We start from the raw sequence: 15,679 nt of genomic DNA on the forward strand, positions 1-15,679 counted from the left end.
GGCCTGATCTGGCTGAAGTAGGACTTCTGCTCTGGGTGTGCTACATTTCCCTAGAGCTGAAAGGCACAACGTGCAGGCTTCTTTCCAAAGGGCGAGTTGGGCCCCACAGCATCTTGCTTCCAGCTCTTTGGGAAGCTAAGAAACAACTCGCTCTGCACAGTGCTCTTACAGCCTACCGGGAACATCTCTTCCAAAGGCCAGTGAAACGCAGTTTCTTTGCAGGCCTGATCTGGCTGAAGTAGGACTTCTGCTCTGGGTGTGCTACTTTGCCCTAGAGCTGAAAGGCACAACGTGCAGGCTTCTTTCCAAAGGGCGAATTGGGCCCCACAGCATCTTGCTTCCAGCTCTTTGGGAAGCTAAGAAACAACTCGCTCTGCACAGTGCTCTTACAGCCTACGGGGAGCATCTCTTCCAAAGGCCTGTGAAACGCAGTTTCTTTGCAGGCCTGATCTGGCTGAAGTAGGACTTCTGCTCTGGGTGTGCTACTTTGCCCTAGAGCTGAAAGGCACAACGTGCAGGCTTCTTTCCAAAGGGCGAGTTGGGCCCCACAGCATCTTGCTTCCAGCTCTTTGGGAAGCTAAGAAACAACTCGCTCTGCACACTGCTCTTACAGCCTAGTGGGAACATCTCTTCCAAAGGCATGTGAAACGCAGTTTCTTTGCAGGCCTGATCTGGCTGAAGTAGGACTTCTGCTCTGGGTGTGCTACTTTGCCCTAGAGCTGAAAGGCACAACGTGCAGGCTTCTTTCCAAAGGGCGAGTTGGGCCCCACAGCATCTTGCTTCCAGCTCTTTGGGAAGCTAAGAAACAACTCGCTCTGCACAGTGCTCTTACAGCCTACCGGGAACATCTCTTCCAAAGGCCTGTGAAACGCAGTTTCTTTGCAGGCCTGATCTGGCTGAAGTAGGACTTCTGCTCTGGGTGTGCTACTTTGCCCTAGAGCTGAAAGGCACAACGTGCAGGCTTCTTTCCAAAGGGCGAGTTGGGCCCCACAGCATCTTGCTTCCATCTCTTTGGGAAGCTAAGAAACAACTCGCTCTGCACAGTGCTCTTACAGCCTACCGGGAACATGTCTTCCAAAGGCCTGTGAAACGCAGTTTCTTTGCAGGCCTGATCTGGCTGAAGTAGGACTTCTGCTCTGGGTGTGCTACTTTGCCCTAGAGCTGAAAGGCACAACGTGCAGGCTTCTTTCCAAAGGGCGAGTTGGGCCCCACAGCATCTTGCTTCCAGCTCTTTGGGAAGCTAAGAAACAACTCGCTCTGCACAGTGCTCTTACAGCCTACCGGGAACATCTCTTCCAAAGGCCTGTGAAACGCAGTTTCTTTGCAGGCCTGATCTGGCTGAAGTAGGACTTCTGCTCTGGGTGTGCTACTTTGCCCTAGAGCTGAAAGGCACAACGTGCAGGCTTCTTTCCAAAGGGCGAGTTGGGCCCCACAGCATCTTGCTTCCAGCTCTTTGGGAAGCTAAGAAACAACTCGCTCTGCACAGTGCTCTTACAGCCTACCGGGAACATGTCTTGCAAAGGCCTGTGAAACGCACTTTCTTTGCAGGCCTGATCTGGCTGAAGTAGGACTTCTGCTCTGGGTGTGCTACTTTGCCCTAGAGCTGAAAGGCACAACGTGCAGGCTTCTTTCCAAAGGGCGAGTTGGGCCCCACAGCATCTTGCTTCCAGCTCTTTGGGAAGCTAAGAAACAACTCGCTCTGCACAGTGCTCTTACAGCCTACCGGGAACATCTTTTCCAAAGGCCAGTGAAACGCAGTTTCTTTGCAGGCCTGATCTGGCTGAAGTAGGACTTCTGCTCTGGGTGTGCTACTTTGCCCTAGAGCTGAAAGGCACAACGTGCAGGCTTCTTTCCAAAGGGCGAGTTGGGCCCCACAGCATCTTGCTTCCAGCTCTTTGGGAAGCTAAGAAACAACTCGCTCTGCACAGTGCTCTTACAGCCTACCGGGAACATGTCTTCCAAAGGCCTGTGAAATGCAGTTCTTTGCAGGCCTGATCTGGCTGAAGTAGGACTTCTGCTCTGGGTGTGCTACTTTGCCCTAGAGCTGAAAGGCACAACGTGCAGGCTTCTTTCCAAAGGGCGAGTTGGGCCCCACAGCATCTTGCTTCCAGCTCTTTGGGAAGCTAAGAAACAACTCGCTCTGCACAGTGCTCTTACAGCCTACCGGGAACATCTCTTCCAAAGGCCTGTGAAACGCAGTTTCTTTGCAGGCCTGATCTGGCTGAAGTAGGACTTCTGCTCTGGGTGTGCTACTTTGCCCTAGAGCTGAAAGGCACAACGTGCAGGCTTCTTTCCAAAGGGCGAGTTGGGCCCCACAGCATCTTGCTTCCAGCTCTTTGGGAAGCTAAGAAACAACTCGCTCTGCACAGTGCTCTTACAGCCTACCGGGAACATGTCTTCCAAAGGCCTGTGAAACGCAGTTTCTTTGCAGGCCTGATCTGGCTGAAGTAGGACTTCTGCTCTGGGTGTGCTACTTTGCCCTAGAGCTGAAAGGCACAACGTGCAGGCTTCTTTCCAAAGGGCGAGTTGGGCCCCACAGCATCTTGCTTCCAGCTCTTTGGGAAGCTAAGAAACAACTCGCTCTGCACAGTGCTCTTACAGCCTACCGGGAACATGTCTTCCAAAGGCCTGTGAAACGCAGTTCCTTTGCAGGCCTGATCTGGCTGAAGTAGGACTTCTGCTCTGGGTGTGCTACTTTGCCCTAGAGCTGAAAGGCACAACGTGCAGGCTTCTTTCCAAAGGGCGAGTTGGGCCCCACAGCATCTTGCTTCCAGCTCTTTGGGAAGCTAAGAAACAACTCGCTCTGCACAGTGCTCTTACAGCCTACCGGGAACATGTCTTGCAAAGGCCTGTGAAACGCAGTTTCTTTGCAGGCCTGATCTGGCTGAAGTAGGACTTCTGCTCTGGGTGTGCTACTTTGCCCTAGAGCTGAAAGGCACAACGTGCAGTCTTCTTTCCAAAGGGCGAGTTGGGCCGCACAGCATCTTGCTTCCAGCTCTTTGGGAAGCTAAGAAACAACTCGCTCTGCACAGTGCTCTTACAGCCTACCGGGAACATGTCTTGCAAAGGCCTGTGAAACGCAGTTTCTTTGCAGGCCTGATCTGGCTGAAGTAGGACTTCTGCTCTGGGTGTGCTACTTTGCCCTAGAGCTGAAAGGCACAACGTGCAGGCTTCTTTCCAAAGGGCGAGTTGGGCCCCACAGCATCTTGCTTCCAGCTCTTTGGGAAGCTAAGAAACAACTCGCTCTGCACAGTGCTCTTACAGCCTACCGGGAACATGTCTTCCAAAGGCCTGTGAAACGCAGTTTCTTTGCAGGCCTGATCTGGCTGAAGTAGGACTTCTGCTCTGGGTGTGCTACTTTGCCCTAGAGCTGAAAGGCACAACGTGCAGGCTTCTTTCCAAAGGTCGAGTTGGGCCCCACAGCATCTTGCTTCCAGCTCTTTGGGAAGCTAAGAAACAACTCGCTCTGCACAGTGCTCTTACAGCCTACCGGGAACATGTCTTCCAAAGGCCTGTGAAACGCAGTTTCTTTGCAGGCCTGATCTGGCTGAAGTAGGACTTCTGCTCTGGGTGTGCTACTTTGCCCTAGAGCTGAAAGGCACAACGTGCAGGCTTCTTTCCTAAGGGCGAGTTGGGCCCCACAGCATCTTGCTTCCAGCTCTTTGGGAAGCTAAGAAACAACTCGCTCTGCACAGTGCTCTTACAGCCTACCGGGAACATGTCTTCCAAAGGCCTGTGAAACGCAGTTTCTTTGCAGGCCTGATCTGGCTGAAGTAGGACTTCTGCTCTGGGTGTGCTACTTTGCCCTAGAGCTGAAAGGCACAACGTGCAGGCTTCTTTCCAAAGGGCGAGTTGGGCCCCACAGCATCTTGCTTCCAGCTCTTTGGGAAGCTAAGAAACAACTCGCTCTGCACAGTGCTCTTACAGCCTACGGGGAGCATCTCTTCCAAAGGCCTGTGAAACGCAGTTCCTTTGCAGGCCTGATCTGGCTGAAGTAGGACTTCTGCTCTGGGTGTGCTACTTTGCCCTAGAGCTGAAAGGCACAACGTGCAGGCTTCTTTCCAAAGGGCGAGTTGGGCCCCACAGCATCTTGCTTCCAGCTCTTTGGGAAGCTAAGAAACAACTCGCTCTGCACAGTGCTCTTACAGCCTACCGGGAACATGTCTTGCAAAGGCCTGTGAAACGCAGTTTCTTTGCAGGCCTGATCTGGCTGAAGTAGGACTTCTGCTCTGGGTGTGCTACTTTGCCCTAGAGCTGAAAGGCACAACGTGCAGTCTTTTTTCCAAAGGGCGAGTTGGGCCCCACAGCATCTTGCTTCCAGCTCTTTGGGAAGCTAAGAAACAACTCGCTCTGCACAGTGCTCTTACAGCCTACCGGGAACATGTCTTCCAAAGGCCTGTGAAACGCAGTTCCTTTGCAGGCCTGATCTGGCTGAAGTAGGACTTCTGCTCTGGGTGTGCTACTTTGCCCTAGAGCTGAAAGGCCACAACGTGCAGGCTTCTTTCCAAAGGGCGAGTTGGGCCCCACAGCATCTTGCTTCCAGCTCTTTGGGAGGCTAAGAAACAACTCGCTCTGCACAGTGCTCTTACAGCCTACCGGGAACATGTCTTCCAAAGGCCTGTGAAACGCAGTTTCTTTGCAGGCCTGATCTGGCTGAAGTAGGACTTCTGCTCTGGGTGTGCTACTTTGCCCTAGAGCTGAAAGGCACAACGTGCAGGCTTCTTTCCAAAGGGCGAGTTGGGCCCCACAGCATCTTGCTTCCAGCTCTTTGGGAAGCTAAGAAACAACTCGCTCTGCACAGTGCTCTTACAGCCTACCGGGAACATGTCTTCCAAAGGCCTGTGAAACGCAGTTTCTTTGCAGGCCTGATCTGGCTGAAGTAGGACTTCTGCTCTGGGTGTGCTACTTTGCCCTAGAGCTGAAAGGCACAACGTGCAGGCTTCTTTCCTAAGGGCGAGTTGGGCCCCACAGCATCTTGCTTCCAGCTCTTTGGGAAGCTAAGAAAAAACTCGCTCTGCACAGTGCTCTTACAGCCTACCGGGAACATCTCTTCCAAAGGCCTGTGAAACGCAGTGTCTTTGCAGGCCTGATCTGGCTGAAGTAGGACTTCTGCTCTGGGCGTGCTACTTTGCCCTAGAGTGGAAAGGCACAACGTGCAGGCTTCTTTCCAAAGGGCGAGTTGGGCCCCACAGCATCTTGCTTCCAGCTCTTTGGGAAGCTATGAAACAACTCGCTCTGCACACTGCTCTTACAGCCTAGTGGGAACATCTCTTCCAAAGGCATGTGAAACGCAGTTTCTTTGCAGGCCTGATCTGGCTGAAGTAGGACTTCTGCTCTGGGTGTGCTACTTTGCCCTAGAGCTGAAAGGCACAACGTGCAGGCTTCTTTCCAAAGGGCGAGTTGGGCCCCACAGCATCTTGCTTCCAGCTCTTTGGGAAGCTAAGAAACAACTCGCTCTGCACAGTGCTCTTACAGCCTAGTGGGAACATCTCTTCCAAAGGCCTGTGAAACGCAGTTTCTTTGCAGGCCTGATCTGGCTGAAGTAGGACTTCTGCTCTGGGTGTGCTACTTTGCCCTAGAGCTGAAAGGCACAACGTGCAGGCTTCTTTCCAAAGGGCGAGTTGGGCCCCACAGCATCTTGCTTCCAGCTCTTTGGGAAGCTAAGAAACAACTCGCTCTGCACAGTGCTCTTACAGCCTACTGGGAACATCTCTTCCAAAGGCCTGTGAAACGCAGTTTCTTTGCAGGCCTGATCTGGCTGAAGTAGGACTTCTGCTCTGGGTGTGCTACTTTGCCCTAGAGCTGAAAGGCACAACGTGCAGGCTTCTTTCCAAAGGGCGAGTTGGGCCCCACAGCATCTTGCTTCCAGCTCTTTGGGAAGCTAAGAAACAACTCGCTCTGCACAGTGCTCTTACAGCCTACCGGGAACATGTCTTCCAAAGGCCTGTGAAACGCAGTTCCTTTGCAGGCCTGATCTGGCTGAAGTAGGACTTCTGCTCTGAGTGTGCTACTTTGCCCTAGAGCTGAAAGGCACAACGTGCAGGCTTCTTTCCAAAGGGCGAGTTGGGCCCCACAGCATCTTGCTTCCAGCTCTTTGGGAAGCTAAGAAACAACTCGCTCTGCACACTGCTCTTACAGCGTAGTGGGAACATCTCTTCCAAAGGCCTGTGAAACGCAGTTTCTTTGCAGGCCTGATCTGGCTGAAGTAGGACTTCTGCTCTGGGTGTGCTACTTTGCCCTAGAGCTGAAAGGCACAACATGCAGGCTTCTTTCCAAAGGGCGAGTTGGGCCCCACAGCATCTTGCTTCCAGCTCTTTGGGAAGCTAAGAAACAACTCGCTCTGCACAGTGCTCTTACAGCCTACCGGGAACATGTCTTCCAAAGGCCTGTGAAACGCAGTTTCTTTGCAGGCCTGATCTGGCTGAAGTAGGACTTCTGCTCTGGGTGTGCTACTTTGCCCTAGAGCTGAAAGGCACAACGTGCAGGCTTCTTTCCAAAGGGCGAGTTGGGCCCCACAGCATCTTGCTTCCAGCTCTTTGGGAAGCTAAGAAACAACTCGCTCTGCACAGTGCTCTTACAGCCTACCGGGAACATCTCTTCCAAAGGCCTGTGAAACGCAGTTTCTTTGCAGGCCTGATCTGGCTGAAGTAGGACTTCTGCTCTGGGTGTGCTACTTTGCCCTAGAGCTGAAAGGCACAACGTGCAGGCTTCTTTCCAAAGGGCGAGTTGGGCCCCAAAGCATCTTGCTTCCAGCTCTTTGGGAAGCTAAGAAACAACTCGCTCTGCACAGTGCTCTTACAGCCTACCGGGAACATGTCTTGCAAAGGCCTGTGAAACGCACTTTCTTTGCAGGCCTGATCTGGCTGAAGTAGGACTTCTGCTCTGGGTGTGCTACTTTGCCCTAGAGCTGAAAGGCACAACGTGCAGGCTTCTTTCCAAAGGGCGAGTTGGGCCCCACAGCATCTTGCTTCCAGCTCTTTGGGAAGCTAAGAAACAACTCGCTCTGCACAATGCTCTTACAGCCTACCGGGAACATCTTTTCCAAAGGCCAGTGAAACGCAGTTTCTTTGCATGCCTGATCTGGCTGAAGTAGGACTTCTGCTCTGGGTGTGCTACTTTGCCCTAGAGCTGAAAGGCACAACGTGCAGGCTTATTTCCAAAGGGCGAGTTGGGCCCCACAGCATCTTGCTTCCAGCTCTTTGGGAAGCTAAGAAACAACTCGCTCTGCACAGTGCTCTTACAGCCTACGGGGAGCATCTCTTCCAAAGGCCTGTGAAACGCAGTTTCTTTGCAGGCCTGATCTGGCTGAAGTAGGACTTCTGCTCTGGGTGTGCTACTTTGCCCTAGAGCTGAAAGGCACAACGTGCAGGCTTCTTTCCAAAGGGCGAGTTGGGCCCCACAGCATCTTGCTTCCAGCTCTTTGGGAAGCTAAGAAACAACTCGCTCTGCACAGTGCTCTTACAGCCTACCGGGAACATCTCTTCCAAAGGCCTGTGAAACGCAGTTTCTTTGAAGGCCTGATCTGGCTGAAGTAGGACTTCTGCTCTGGGTGTGCTACTTTGCCCTAGAGCTGAAAGGCACAACGTGCAGTCTTCTTTCCAAAGGGCGAGTTGGGCCCCACAGCATCTTGCTTCCAGCTCTTTGGGAAGCTAAGAAACAACTCGCTCTGCACAGTGCTCTTACAGCCTACCGGGAACATGTCTTCCAAAGGCCTGTGAAACGCAGTTCCTTTGCAGGCCTGATCTGGCTGAAGTAGGACTTCTGCTCTGGGTGTGCTACTTTGCCCTAGAGCTGAAAGGCACAACGTGCAGGCTTCTTTCCAAAGGGCGAGTTGGGCCCCACAGCATCTTGCTTCCAGCTCTTTGGGAAGCTAAGAAACAACTCGCTCTGCACACTGCTCTTACAGCCTAGTGGGAACATCTCTTCCAAAGGCCTGTGAAACGCAGTTTCTTTGCAGGCCTGATCTGGCTGAAGTAGGACTTCTGCTCTGGGTGTGCTACTTTGCCCTAGAGCTGAAAGGCACAACGTGCAGGCTTCTTTCCAAAGGGCGAGTTGGGCCCCACAGCATCTTGCTTCCAGCTCTTTGGGAAGCTAAGAAACAACTCGCTCTGCACAGTGCTCTTACAGCCTACCGGGAACATGTCTTGCAAAGGCCTGTGAAACGCAGTTTCTTTGCAGGCCTGATCTGGCTGAAGTAGGACTTCTGCTCTGGGTGTGCTACTTTGCCCTAGAGCTGAAAGGCACAACGTGCAGGCTTCTTTCCAAAGGGCGAGTTGGGCCCCACAGCATCTTGCTTCCAGCTCTTTGGGAAGCTAAGAAACAACTCGCTCTGCACAGTGCTCTTACAGCCTACCGGGAACATGTCTTCCAAAGGCCTGTGAAACGCAGTTTCTTTGCAGGCCTGATCTGGCTGAAGTAGGACTTCTGCTCTGGGTGTGCTACTTTGCCCTAGAGCTGAAAGGCACAACGTGCAGGCTTCTTTCCAAAGGTCGAGTTGGGCCCCACAGCATCTTGCTTCCAGCTCTTTGGGAAGCTAAGAAACAACTCGCTCTGCACAGTGCTCTTACAGCCTACCGGGAACATGTCTTCCAAAGGCCTGTGAAACGCAGTTTCTTTGCAGGCCTGATCTGGCTGAAGTAGGACTTCTGCTCTGGGTGTGCTACTTTGCCCTAGAGCTGAAAGGCACAACGTGCAGGCTTCTTTCCTAAGGGCGAGTTGGGCCCCACAGCATCTTGCTTCCAGCTCTTTGGGAAGCTAAGAAACAACTCGCTCTGCACAGTGCTCTTACAGCCTACCGGGAACATCTCTTCCAAAGGCCTGTGAAACGCAGTTTCTTTGCAGGCCTGATCTGGCTGAAGTAGGACTTCTGCTCTGGGTGTGCTACTTTGCCCTAGAGCTGAAAGGCACAACGTGCAGGCTTCTTTCCAAAGGGCGAGTTGGGCCCCACAGCATCTTGCTTCCAGCTCTTTGGGAAGCTAAGAAACAACTCGCTCTGCACAGTGCTCTTACAGCCTACTGGGAACATCTCTTCCAAAGGCCTGTGAAACGCAGTTTCTTTGCAGGCCTGATCTGGCTGAAGTAGGACTTCTGCTCTGGGTGTGCTACTTTGCCCTAGAGCTGAAAGGCACAACGTGCAGGCTTCTTTCCAAAGGGCGAGTTGGGCCCCACAGCATCTTGCTTCCAGCTCTTTGGGAAGCTAAGAAACAACTCGCTCTGCACAGTGCTCTTACAGCCTACGGGGAGCATCTCTTCCAAAGGCCTGTGAAACGCAGTTCCTTTGCAGGCCTGATCTGGCTGAAGTAGGACTTCTGCTCTGGGTGTGCTACTTTGCCCTAGAGCTGAAAGGCACAACGTGCAGGCTTCTTTCCAAAGGGCGAGTTGGGCCCCACAGCATCTTGCTTCCAGCTCTTTGGGAAGCTAAGAAACAACTCGCTCTGCACAGTGCTCTTACAGCCTACCGGGAACATGTCTTGCAAAGGCCTGTGAAACGCAGTTTCTTTGCAGGCCTGATCTGGCTGAAGTAGGACTTCTGCTCTGGGTGTGCTACTTTGCCCTAGAGCTGAAAGGCACAACGTGCAGTCTTCTTTCCAAAGGGCGAGTTGGGCCCCACAGCATCTTGCTTCCAGCTCTTTGGGAAGCTAAGAAACAACTCGCTCTGCACAGTGCTCTTACAGCCTACCGGGAACATGTCTTCCAAAGGCCTGTGAAACGCAGTTCCTTTGCAGGCCTGATCTGGCTGAAGTAGGACTTCTGCTCTGGGTGTGCTACTTTGCCCTAGAGCTGAAAGGCACAACGTGCAGGCTTCTTTCCAAAGGGCGAGTTGGGCCCCACAGCATCTTGCTTCCAGCTCTTTGGGAAGCTAAGAAACAACTCGCTCTGCACACTGCTCTTACAGCCTAGTGGGAACATCTCTTCCAAAGGCCTGTGAAACGCAGTTTCTTTGCAGGCCTGATCTGGCTGAAGTAGGACTTCTGCTCTGGGTGTGCTACTTTGCCCTAGAGCTGAAAGGCACAACGTGCAGGCTTCTTTCCAAAGGGCGAGTTGGGCCCCACAGCATCTTGCTTCCAGCTCTTTGGGAAGCTAAGAAACAACTCGCTCTGCACAGTGCTCTTACAGCCTACCGGGAACATGTCTTGCAAAGGCCTGTGAAACGCAGTTTCTTTGCAGGCCTGATCTGGCTGAAGTAGGACTTCTGCTCTGGGTGTGCTACTTTGCCCTAGAGCTGAAAGGCACAACGTGCAGGCTTCTTTCCAAAGGGCGAGTTGGGCCCCACAGCATCTTGCTTCCAGCTCTTTGGGAAGCTAAGAAACAACTCGCTCTGCACAGTGCTCTTACAGCCTACCAGGAACATCTCTTCCAAAGGCCTGTGAAACGCAGTTTCTTTGCAGGCCTGATCTGGCTGAAGTAGGACTTCTGCTCTGGGTGTGCTACTTTGCCCTAGAGCTGAAAGGCACAACGTGCAGGCTTCTTTCCAAAGGGCGAGTTGGGCCCCACAGCATCTTGCTTCCAGCTCTTTGGGAAGCTAAGAAACAACTCGCTCTGCACAGTGCTCTTACAGCCTAGCGGGAACATCTCTTCCAAAGGCCTGTGAAACGCAGTTTCTTTGCAGGCCTGATCTGGCTGAAGTAGGACTTCTGCTCTGGGTGTGCTACTTTGCCCTAGAGCTGGAAGGCACAACGTGCAGGCTTCTTTCCAAAGGGCGAGTTGGGCCCCACAGCATCTTGCTTCCAGCTCTTTGGGAAGCTAAGAAACAACTCGCTCTGCACAGTGCTCTTACAGCCTACCGGGAACATGTCTTCCAAAGGCCTGTGAAATGCAGTTCTTTGCAGGCCTGATCTGGCTGAAGTAGGACTTCTGCTCTGGGTGTGCTACTTTGCCCTAGAGCTGAAAGGCACAACGTGCAGGCTTCTTTCCAAAGGGCGAGTTGGGCCCCACAGCATCTTGCTTCCAGCTCTTTGGGAAGCTAAGAAACAACTCGCTCTGCACAGTGCTCTTACAGCCTACCGGGAACATGTCTTCCAAAGGCCTGTGAAACGCAGTATCTTTGCAGGCCTGATCTGGCTGAAGTAGGACTTCTGCTCTGGGTGTGCTACTTTGCCCTAGAGCTGAAAGGCACAACGTGCAGGCTTCTTTCCAAAGGGCGAGTTGGGCCCCACAGCATCTTGCTTCCAGCTCTTTGGGAAGCTAAGAAACAACTCGCTCTGCACAGTGCTCTTACAGCCTACCGGGAACATGTCTTGCAAAGGCCTGTGAAACGCAGTTTCTTTGCAGGCCTGATCTGGCTGAAGTAGGACTTCTGCTCTGGGTGTGCTACTTTGCCCTAGAGCTGAAAGGCACAACGTGCAGTCTTCTTTCCAAAGGGCGAGTTGGGCCCCACAGCATCTTGCTTCCAGCTCTTTGGGAAGCTAAGAAACAACTCGCTCTGCACAGTGCTCTTACAGGCTACCGGGAACATGTCTTCCAAAGGCCTGTGAAACGCAGTTCCTTTGCAGGCCTGATCTGGCTGAAGTAGGACTTCTGCTCTGGGTGTGCTACTTTGCCCTAGAGCTGAAAGGCACAACGTGCAGGCTTCTTTCCAAAGGGCGAGTTGGGCCCCACAGCATCTTGCTTCCAGCTCTTTGGGAAGCTAAGAAACAACTCGCTCTGAACAGTGCTCTTACAGCCTACGGGGAGCATCTCTTCCAAAGGCCTGTGAAACGCAGTTTCTTTGCAGGCCTGATCTGGCTGAAGTAGGACTTCTGCTCTGGGTGTGCTACTTTGCCCTAGAGCTGAAAGGCACAACGTGCAGGCTTCTTTCCAAAGGGCGAGTTGGGCCCCACAGTATCTTGCTTCCAGCTCTTTGGGAAGCTAAGAAACAACTCGCTCTGCACAGTGCTCTTACAGCCTACCGGGAACATCTCTTCCAAAGGCCTGTGAAACGCAGTTTCTTTGCAGGCCTGATCTGGCTGAAGTAGGACTTCTGCTCTGGGTGTGCTACTTTGCCCTAGAGCTGAAAGGCACAACGTGCAGGCTTCTTTCCAAAGGGTGAGTTGGGCCCCACAGCATCTTGCTTCCAGCTCTTTGGGAAGCTAAGAAACAACTCGCTCTGCACAGTGCTCTTACAGCCTAGTGGGAACATCTCTTCCAAAGGCCTGTGAAACGCAGTTTCTTTGCAGGCCTGATCTGGCTGAAGTCGGACTTCTGCTCTGGGTGTGCTACTTTGCCCTAGAGCTGAAAGGCACAACGTGCAGGCTTCTTTCCAAAGGGCGAGTTGGGCCCCACAGCATCTTGCTTCCAGCTCTTTGGGAAGCTAAGAAACAACTCGCTCTGCACAGTGCTCTTACAGCCTACCGGGAACATCTCTTCCAAAGGCCTGTGAAACGCAGTTTCTTTGCAGGCCTGATCTGGCTGAAGTAGGACTTCTGCTCTGGGTGTGCTACTTTGCCCTAGAGCTGAAAGGCACAACGTGCAGGCTTCTTTCCAAAGGGCGAGTTGGCCCCCACAGCATCTTGCTTCCAGCTCTTTGGGAAGCTAAGAAATAACTCGCTCTGCACAGTGCTCTTACAGCCTACCAGGAACATCTTTTCCAAAGGCCAGTGAAACGCAGTTTCTTTGCAGGCGTGATCTGGCTGAAGTAGGACTTCTGCTCTGGGTGTGCTACTTTGCCCTAGAGCTGAAAGGCACAACGTGCAGGCTTCTTTCCAAAGGGCGAGTTGGGCCCCACAGCATCTTGCTTCCAGCTCTTTGGGAAGCTAAGAAACAACTCGCTCTGCACAGTGCTCTTACAGCCTACCGGGAACATCTCTTCCAAAGGCCTGTGAAACGCAGTTTCTTTGCAGGCCTGATCTGGCTGAAGTAGGACTTCTGCTCTGGGTGTGCTACTTTGCCCTAGAGCTGAAAGGCACAACGTGCAGGCTTCTTTCCAAAGGGCGAGTTGGGCCCCACAGCATCTTGCTTCCAGCTCTTTGGGAAGCTAAGAAACAACTCGCTCTGCACAGTGCTCTTACAGCCTACGGGGAGCATCTCTTCCAAAGGCCTGTGAAACGCAGTTTCTTTGCAGGCCTGATCTGGCTGAAGTAGGACTTCTGCTCTGGGTGTGCTACTTTGCCCTAGAGCTGAAAGGCACAACGTGCAGGCTTCTTTCCAAAGGGCGAGTTGGGCCCCACAGCATCTTGCTTCCAGCTCTTTGGGAAGCTAAGAAACAACTCGCTCTGCACAGTGCTCTTACAGCCTACCGGGAACATCTCTTCCAAAGGCCTGTGAAACGCAGTTTCTTTGTAGGCCTGATCTGGCTGAAGTAGGACTTCTGCTCTGGGTGTGCTACTTTGCCCTAGAGCTGAAAGGCACAACGTGCAGGCTTCTTTCCAAAGGGCGAGTTGGGCCCCACAGCATCTTGCTTCCAGCTCTTTGGGAAGCTAAGAAACAACTCGCTCTGCACAGTGCTCTTACAGCCTACCGGGAACATGTCTTGCAAAGGCCTGTGAAACGCAGTTTCTTTTCAGGCCTGATCTGGCTGAAGTAGGACTTCTGCTCTGGGTGTGCTACTTTGCCCTAGAGCTGAAAGGCACAACGTGCAGGCTTCTTTCCAAAGGGCGAGTTGGGCCCCACAGCATCTTGCTTCCAGCTCTTTGGGAAGCTAAGAAACAACTCGCTCTGCACAGTGCTCTTACAGCCTACCGGGAACATGTCTTCCAAAGGCCTGTGAAACGCAGTTTCTTTGCAGGCCTGATCTGGCTCAAGTAGGACTTCTGCTCTGGGTGTGCTACTTTGCCCTAGAGCTGAAAGGCACAACGTGCAGGCTTCTTTCCAAAGGGCGAGTTGGCCCCCACAGCATCTTGCTTCCAGCTCTTTGGGAAGCTAAGAAACAACTCGCTCTGCACAGTGCTCTTACAGCCTACCGGGAACATGTCTTCCAAAGGCCTGTGAAACGCAGTTCCTTTGCAGGCCTGACCTGGCTGAAGTAGGACTTCTGCTCTGGGTGTGCTACATTTCCCTAGAGCTGAAAGGCACAACGTGCAGGCTTCTTTCCAAAGGGCGAGTTGGGCCCCACAGCATCTTGCTTCCAGCTCTTTGGGAAGCTAAGAAACAACTCGCTCTGCACAGTGCTCTTACAGCCTACCGGGAACATCTCTTCCAAAGGCCAGTGAAACGCAGTTTCTTTGCAGGCCTGATCTGGCTGAAGTAGGACTTCTGCTCTGGGTGTGCTACTTTGCCCTAGAGCTGAAAGGCACAACGTGCAGGCTTCTTTCCAAAGGGCGAATTGGGCCCCACAGCATCTTGCTTCCAGCTCTTTGGGAAGCTAAGAAACAACTCGCTCTGCACAGTGCTCTTACAGCCTACGGGGAGCATCTCTTCCAAAGGCCTGTGAAACGCAGTTTCTTTGCAGGCCTGATCTGGCTGAAGTAGGACTTCTGCTCTGGGTGTGCTACTTTGCCCTAGAGCTGAAAGGCACAACGTGCAGGCTTCTTTCCAAAGGGCGAGTTGGGCCCCACAGCATCTTGCTTCCAGCTCTTTGGGAAGCTAAGAAACAACTCGCTCTGCACACTGCTCTTACAGCCTAGTGGGAACATCTCTTCCAAAGGCGTGTGAAACGCAGTTTCTTTGCAGGCCTGATCTGGCTGAAGTAGGACTTCTGCTCTGGGTGTGCTACTTTGCCCTAGAGCTGAAAGGCACAACGTGCAGGCTTCTTTCCAAAGGGCGAGTTGGGCCCCACAGCATCTTGCTTCCAGCTCTTTGGGAAGCTAAGAAACAACTCGCTCTGCACACTGCTCTTACAGCGTAGTGGGAACATCTCTTCCAAAGGCCTGTGAAACGCAGTTTCTTTGCAGGCCTGATCTGGCTGAAGTAGGACTTCTGCTCTGGGTGTGCTACTTTGCCCTAGAGCTGAAAGGCACAACGTGCAGGCTTCTTTCCAAAGGGCGAGTTGGGCCCCACAGCATCTTGCTTCCAGCTCTTTGGGAAGCTAAGAAACAACTCGCTCTGCACAGTGCTCTTACAGCCTACCGGGAACATCTCTTCCAAAGGCCTGTGAAACGCAGTTTCTTTGCAGGCCTGATCTGGCTGAAGTAGGACTTCTGCTCTGGGTGTGCTACTTTGCCCTAGAGCTGAAAGGCACAACGTGCAGGCTTCTTTCCAAAGGGCGAGTTGGGCCCCAAAGCATCTTGCTTCCAGCTCTTTGGGAAGCTAAGAAACAACTCGCTCTGCACAGTGCTCTTACAGCCTACCGGGAACATGTCTTGCAAAGGCCTGTGAAACGCACTTTCTTTGCAGGCCTGATCTGGCTGAAGTAGGACTTCTGCTCTGGGTGTGCTACTTTGCCCTAGAGCTGAAAGGCACAACGTGCAGGCTTCTTTCCAAAGGGCGAGTTGGGCCCCACAGCATCTTGCTTCCAGCTCTTTGGGAAGCTAAGAAACAACTCGCTCTGCACAGTGCTCTTACAGCCTACCGGGAACATCTCTTCCAAAGGCCTGTGAAACGCAGTTTCTTTGCAGGCCTGATCTGGCTGAAGTAGGACTTCTGCTCTGGGTGTGCTACTTTGCCCTAGAGCTGAAAGGCACAACGTGCAGGCTTCTTTCCAAAGGGCGAGTTGGGCCCCACAGCATCTTGCTTCCAGCTCTTTGGGAAGCTAAGAAACAACTCGCTCTGCACAGTGCTCTTACAGCCTACCGGGCACATCTCTTCCAAAGGCCTGTGAAACGCA

Source organism: Equus caballus, chromosome 4 (assembly GCF_041296265.1).
Source record: "Equus caballus isolate H_3958 breed thoroughbred chromosome 4, TB-T2T, whole genome shotgun sequence".
Classification (NCBI taxonomy): Eukaryota; Metazoa; Chordata; class Mammalia; order Perissodactyla; family Equidae; genus Equus; species Equus caballus.